Below are 8,250 nucleotides of genomic sequence, written 5' to 3'. Positions count from 1 at the left end.
TCATTTTTCTAATCTGAAGAGCTGTGCCTTGATTGCTCTGAGTCCTAATGAATGTCTGTAATTATAGCATTTCCCTAAAATAATAGAGATCTGTGGAAGGGCAATAGTGCTTAAAAGGAGAGAAACATGCAGATTCAAACATTCTGTTGGATGCTGGTGATACAGGAAGTTCTGTTTTGTAATATATTCCTTTCACAGATTTCAATGCAATTTAACCCCCTTTCATTATTTTGATTAAAAAGATTAATTAAGATGGACCCCCCCCCCCCCACATACCCATTCATGGGAATTGAAACCTGTATTTGTGCTTGGGAGTGCAGAATATGGAACCATGGAAGGAATTCAATCTATCACTAATGAAACTGTTTCATCAGGCAAGCAGAAATGTTTGCCCATGTGGATCAATGTCCCCTCTTCTCCCTCTGTGCATTGTCTTGGGGGTTCTCCTTATTATGACTTGTAGAAGTCAGTTGGCCCATAAGCTGTTAGACTTGGGCCCACCATCTGTTGTTGATACTACACCACACATCATCCAGTGTCACCAGCAGAGTGTGCACAGCTCCAGCAGAGTCTTACAGCTGAAAATCAGTTTTCCTGCTTTCTAGCTGTTGGCCTATTCCACAGTTTCCAGTTAAGAAAACTCCTTTCCCACTCAGTTCTGCCAAGTGTTTATTGGCTCATGCCACAAGACAAGCATAAACACACAAGCTACTTAAACTTTAAGAGATGTTGGTGCATCTACTATAACACAGTTCTTCTGTTCTTAGAAGTGAACCTTGTAAAGATATACAGAGAGATCCACCAGCATTTTACCATGTGACCTCACCATGCTCAACTGAACCATAGGACATGTAACTTTCAGCCTCTCTGCCGATACCTTGCGTTGAGCAAAACCTCTTTTTGGAGAATGCCTCATACTCCTCCCATTGCTGTTGAATGCAGCCTTGGCTTTATTCCTGCTTCTGTGTGTGTTCATATTCCTTAGAGAAAGGGAGGGTTGCCGATTCATGTTACAGACAACATTTATGCTTGGACTGTTTCTAAGCCACCCAATTCAGCTGGTGTGCTAGTTCTAAATAGAATCCAGATGCAAAGGATGGGCTGCTCAAGACATTTGGCATAATTTGGTAAAATTGCACTAACACTCCTGAGCTCACAAGCCAATATGTGTGTGGGGGGGGGGGGGCCCTGTCGTGCTAGCAGAAACTTGTGTATAGGTGAAACCCCCATTTTCCTCACAAAATATATTGCTATGGCTTTTAAAAACAGTTTTCAGTGAACAGGATTATCACTGTGGGTTGCCTTATGGCAATACTTTGACTAAGACAACTGTATGTTAGCATTCATGCAGTCTGCTTCTATGGGACCTAATAGTTCACAGTGCCTGTCCTCTTCTGTCTCTGAACTAAATATTTTACACCTGAGGTTTGCATATATTTCACTTTATTGAAATATGTTGATTTGGCTCACCTACTTTAAGCCAACTGGAGTTTTCCTACTAATATCACTTGGAAGGGCCAGAGTTCTTGTACCTTTTTCAGTTGTGTATCAGGCAGATAACAGATAACACTTTCCATGACTGCATTGCTATGTTAGGAGAAACATCATGCAGTTCCTAAGGACAGAGACTTCCATTTGTATAAGGCTTACTTTCAGAAAAAGACAGATCACTCTTAATCATTTAAAGAGTGATCTGTCTTTTTCTGAAAGTTACTTTGTTTTTTGTTAGCTCCCCATGCAAGAAACCTGGAGCCTCAACTTGGACATCTGACCTCATGACTCCCCACTTATACATCTGAAATGCAACAAAACATATTAAAATGGGAAATAAATAATAATAGCATGGAAAAATTGTCTGCTTTGTCAAACACAGGTAGTGGTGCTCCACAAATGGATAAATAGGTGAGTAGAGTCTAATCTATTTATCTAGTATCTCTGCAGTAGTGGCTTGCAGGATGGAGCAGGGTAAGGCAGTGGTGCTTACCTAGCTACCCAGTGCAGAGGTAACCAAGAAGAGAAGGACTACAAGGCAGAAAGGTTGGCACAGTGTAAGCACATTAGCAGAACCAATATGATCCTCCCCCCACTGCACCCACATCATGACAATACTCCTGCTGCTTCCCATTCTCTGTTTTTAAACCTTGGCCTACCTGGCAGCAAGTCAGTATGCCAAATCCAAAGTCCAGAACTCAGTTCACACAAGTGAAGTCCAAAATCCAGGAAACACAGTCCAGGGTCAATCTAAGTAGCCATGTCTGAAGTCCAGGAATCAGGATACAGCCCAGAGTGAAACCCAAAGCATAGTACAGTCCTGTAGAGGTCTAGGAGCATCCAAGTCAGGGTGCATCAACATGGGCAGTTGTGCAGACCCAGCACCTCAACTCCGCTTCCCTTGTATATTTCGCATAAAGATTGCAGCGTCAGGGACTTGATGAGGCATGTGACCCTCACCTGTTCCAAGCCTACTCCAGCTGACGAATCACACACCTCCTTCCAGAGCTACCAAGCACCACCCGGCCAGCTAGTGAGCTGGGCTGTGAGTTTCTGCATGCTTCAGCTTCCTAGAGGGCCCCCCCATTGTTCCCTACACCTCAGAGTCCACTGTGTTCATGGAGATGGGCCTCTCTAGCTCCTGGCATGGGTTCTGCAGCTCAGGTTCCTATGCACTGACCTCCATTGCCTCACCATCTTCCATCACCCTGTGAGTACTTCCTTCCCTATCCCCTCCTTGCCCCAGGGTGTCCCAGCCCCAGCTTCACCTCTCACTGGGATCCTCTTCCTCTTCCCTGTCGTCCTGCAATTTCATGACATTTCCCTCTTGGTTACCTCTGCACTGGAAAGCCGGGTAATTAATGTCCCTCACCCTGACCACTACTGCATCTATCACCTGCAATTCCCCAGTGTCAGTAAAGGTTCCGTTTGGTGCTGCCAAGTGCCATCCTAATTTCTCCTCAGTAACTCGAACCATCTTGTGTTGGTATTTATTTTTGGACAGTGATTTCTTGCTTTTAAAAAAGAAAACTTATTAGATAAATGTCAACAATTCTACTATCACAACAGTTAGCATGTGTTGCTAATTAATTCTTAAGCAGTTAATCAGCTACAAGTGTATTGTGAAACCAGATGGCCTAAGATTTTCAAGATATCTGGCAGGTTGATTTTTATTTTTTTTAAACCACCCTCATTATAAATTCTGTCCTCAGTCCAGGTCTGCTAATAGGCATTCAGTGTGTGTTCTGATTCAAGGTGAATTAAATAACTTTAAAATAGGGGAAATGGGGCTAAATTGCTTGGCTGTGATGATACACCGGCAAGGACAGATTGAAAATCAGGAGTCCTGGTTCACAGGCTAATCTTAGGAAGATCACTTTGCCCTTCAGGTCTGCATATATCTGTCCTTGTAATGGGCGAAGACCAGTAAAATACAGGTAGTTTTGCTTTCAGAGGAGAATTGAATAGTCGCAGAGAAATTCAAGCCTTTCACTTTGGCTGCATCATATGCCCTAGAATGGAATGGTGAGCCATCCTGGTGGTTCACAAGTAAAGTTTTGATGGATGCCTGCTACAGGTGTCAGTCAAACAAAATGGGTCACATGACTGAACACATGAGCTAAGATGGCCAAAATGCATCCGTTTGCCCATTCTTTAGTAATGTTACTTACATGGCTTGGTCATGCATGATACCACAATAGTATCATTGGGGAAATCCAGCCAGATGGATAATAATAAAATTATGATGTTGATGTTAATCATAGTAGATGAACAAAGAAGAAGAAGAAGAAAGGATGAATTCAAGAGGGGGCAGTCTTCTAATGAATTTTAAAATGGGAATATTATTATTAGTGATAGGCAGAATGCCCTCAGATGAATTTGAAATCAGCTTAGCACTTATGAGCTTTACATATATTTGGAAGTTCTCTCACTAGATATGTTGACTAAAATGGAAAAGGCTGTAGCTCAGTAGTAGAACATCTATTCAGCACACAGAAAGTTCCAGATTCAATCCCTGGCATCTCTAGGTTTGCCTCAGAGAGACCCCAGGTTGAAACTCTGGAGAGCTGCTGCTACTTACTGCTTAAAGTACTGGGTTAAATGGACCTATTATCTCACTCAGTATAAAGTAGATCCCGACATTCCTTTGGAAATTGTAATTCCCACGGTTGAGAAATTGAAAATCAGTCTTCCTACCAAAATAAAGCTAACAGGGGCAAAGCAAAGGTTTACAATTCAGGGTGTAGGAACAAGGAACAATCAAGAGAATGGACTCAAGAGTTTTTTCACCCAACAAAAGGCTGCTTGATCAAGTGGTCTGTTCACATAGCATCAATAAGCATTTCACTGAGGGTGAGAGTATAATTTATGTGTGCATGCTGGCATTGGCTACCTTGCTTTGCTGACTACATGAGCAGAATCTCATTTTATATTCCAAGCCAACAAAGAATCTCTAGTGAAAATAACACTCAGTTTGGAATACATCCAAGCATTTCAAGCAGGTGATATTTGTATTTCAAACCAGGTAATTTAAAAAATTGGTGACATCTCTAATTATTACTGAAGCAATTTGAAAAAAACACTGCTTATTTCTAGTCGAGGGCTGTTTTCAGACATGCGGTTCCTTACATTACCCTTCTGCTGTAAGCTGCAAATGGGATTGCAGCTGACTTTTAAGACTATCAATATTATTGCACTTTCCCCCATATATATTGTCCTGCCATGTTCCACCCACACTAGTGGGCATGACACAGCTGCTGTTCAGGAGGCCGTCTTTGGCTTAGCACTCATTCATTATAACTAGTAGCTCATGAGCTGTGCAGGTTCATGGGCCATAAACTGAATGAGCAGGCTGAATGTCCAATCAGCAGAGATGTTTTGAGTGCCTGTCATTTTATGAACCACTTAAAAATCATTCTTTCAATTATCTCTTAACCCGCTCCCCTCTCTCACACGCACAGAGGAGAGAGAGGGGAACAGGGAGGCAATGTTCTCCTCCCCAACCATCCTTCCTCATTGTGTGAGTTATAAGAATGCTTGAACTGCGCTAGTGCAGTGGTTCTCAAAGGTTATGGCACACCACAGTGGAGTGGCAGGAGAAGATGACAAGTGGTGGGAAGATTCAAGGACAATCAAGGAAACATTTAAACATTTCAGTGTAGTGTAGTACAGTATAGTATAGTATAGTATCAAAATAACCCCAATGTTGTCTACAGAAAAAGTCAACTGAGTTAGAGATCCCTTTGTGAATTGCAGCTGTTCAGGACTGACATTGGATGATGATGAGAAAATGGCCTGCATTTCAAGTGATCACACCTTGAAAATGAAACATGGGAGCATGCCACTGGACTCTTTTTGAATATACAACCTGAAACAGTATCCTTGCCTCTCTTCAAGAACATTAGCTATTCTTCTACAGTTCTCCATGACATATTGTCATCAACCGGGATTTTCTACTCTGACAAATATGAAAGATCAGAAAGGAGAAAGGCTTCTTTGTGATGATGAGGAGATGAGTTTGTTTGTCTCACATTAGACCAAATATAAATGAGATTGCCTGACAAAATGAAGCTCACACCTCTCATAGAGATTATATACAATGTACATATTTAAGGTATATATGTAAGAGGCTGGTTTATAATTATAGTTTGGGAATGAGTCATGTTCTTATGTAGCTTTTTTATATTTTTGGATGTCCCATGGTCATATTACAAAGTAGTTGTGTTCTATGTTATAAATCAAGCACTGCTAGGAGTTGTTTCTTTTTGTTTTCCAATGTACCAATAAAAAAATTAGTGTGGCACAAGCCATTTTTTATTCTGAAAGTGTAGCCCAGAGAAAAAAGTTTGAGAACTACTGAGATGGTGTCTCTCTTGATAGTGGAGTACTGTTTCATTAGCACTGAAACAGATTGTTTAAATTCTCCAAGCTACCGTAGCTAGTTCAGAGCAACATAGATCTGGTGGATCTGTCTGTTGAGAGCAATGTAGTGGATCCAGATGGTTTACTTTTCTTAAAATGCTTTCAAGGGACAATACATCTTAATGAGCAAATTATGGGGAGATGGCTTGATTACTGTTCTGAGATCCAGAGCTAAATCCCTACCACATCTTTGTTTTAATGAGACTGCTATATGCTCAAACACCTGTTCCTGTTGGACATTCGGTTTGCTCATTAGCATGTCATGATATAGGAGTTTTTGATCTATGACTTTAGACCTGCAAAGCACATGTTCTACCAGTGAACTATGTCCCTTGTGGCAATTACATTTTGACATCCAGCTCTTAATAGAGAATGGCGGCTCAGTGGTGGAACACATGCTGTGTATGCTTAAAGCGGTAGGATTAATTCCATACCTTTAGATTAAAATGGCCCTGCAGTAAAAAGAAAAAGAGCTTATGTGAGACCTTAGAGAGCCAATACCAGTTAGAGTAAGCAATATTGGGCTTGAGAAACAAATGGTCCAACTTTGTATACAGCAGCTTTTTGTGTTCATATAAGTTGAACTTTTTCTAAGCATGTTCCATGTTGCATTATTAGAGTGATGACTAGAGCAAAATAGAAATATTGAGAAATCAGATCACAGAAAACCAGCGGGGTGTTCTATTACAATAAAGAGAGGGGCAGCTGATTGTACCTGCCCTAAAGATATTTGGTAGCAAAATATTTACTCAAATGTTCTATGATGTTGAAATCCGGGGCTCTGATTCATACTCACTCCATTAAAGTTTTGGAAACTGTTCCGTCCTGAGATTTCTCTCAATCTGGATAGCATGAACAAAACTCCACAAAGCTCTCCAAACATGCATTTTATTGAAGTTCACAAGGCACATGTAGAGATATTTACTCATTGCAGTAGGTTGTTTTTTGGCTCTGAATGAATGTGTTTAGGAAGCTCTCTATGGAGTTTTCTACTGAGTTCTGTAAGAACAAGTGAGTTTACCCCTCTTCCTAGACATGCAAGAACTAAAACAGAACTAGGTTGCAAAGGGGAGAGGAAGGTTTTTCCTACCCTGGGAAAACTAGAATATTACCGTACTTTGCCTTCATTTCCCAGCCTGCCTTGAGGTCTGGAAAAGGTAAAGACACTACCTTGTCTTAAAGGAGCAGCATTATTATTCTACATAATACTAATACAGTGGTACCTTGGGTTACAGGCGCTTCAGGTTACAGACGCTTCAGGTTACAGACTCCACTAACCCAGAAATAGCACCTCGGATTAAGAACTTTGCTTCAGGATGAGAAGCAAAAATTGTGTGGCGGCAGTGGGAGGCCCCATTAGCTAAAGTGGTGCCTCAGGTTAAGAACAGTTTCAGGTTAAGAACGGACCTCCAGAACAAATTTAGTTCTTAACCTGAGGTACCACTGTACACCAGCTTCCTCAACCTCGGCCCTCCAGATGTTTTGTGACTACAATTCCCATGATCCCTGACCATTGGTCCCGCTAGCTAGGGATCATGGGAGTTGTAGGCCAAAATATCTGGAGGGCCGAGGTTGAGGAAGCCTGTAATACATTGATTTGCTATCACTAAATAACTGAATCCGGGGGTGGGGTGGGGTGGGGCAGAACAGAAACTGCACAATAATTTCTTTTCCCCAAAAGCTATTCTCTCTACCATCAGGAATATCAGAAGCTCTTCTTCACATAGAATCTGGGTGGCCAACAATTAAGGCAAGAGCAGACTGCACTTCAGTTAAAGTATATTAGAAGAATTGCTACTTTGCCAATTGAGCGTTCTCTGTTTAGGAAGGTATTCAATGGTCAGAGCTAAGTAATTTATAAGACCACTGTCTCACGCCAGTGGTGGGGAACCCTTTTCAACCTGAGGGCTACATTTCATCATGGGCAATCTTCCAGGTGTTGCATACCAGTGGCACTCATGGGCAGAGTCAAAAAGTGGGCTGGGCATCTGATGTGCCTCTTCCTTTGCGCTGTATAATAATAATAATAATAATAATAATAATAATAATAATAATAATAATTTATATATACTCCACCCATCTGGCTGAGTTTCCCCAGCCACTCTGGGCGGCTCCCAATTGAGTGTTCAAAACAATACAGCATTAAATAGTAAAAACTTCCCTAAACAGGGCTGCCTTCAGATGTCTTTTAAAGAGAAGAAAGCTGCTTATTTCCTTCACATCTGAAGGGAGGGTGTTTCACAGGGCGAGAAGGCCCTCTGTCTGGTTCCCTGTAACCTCACTTCTCGCAATGAGGGAACCGCCAGAAGGCCCTCGGTGCTGGATCTCACTGTCCGG

The sequence above is a fragment of the Podarcis muralis genome, chromosome 1, assembly GCF_964188315.1.
Source record: "Podarcis muralis chromosome 1, rPodMur119.hap1.1, whole genome shotgun sequence".
In the NCBI taxonomy this organism is placed as follows: domain Eukaryota; kingdom Metazoa; phylum Chordata; class Lepidosauria; order Squamata; family Lacertidae; genus Podarcis; species Podarcis muralis.
This window is presented reverse-complemented; position numbering follows the sequence as displayed.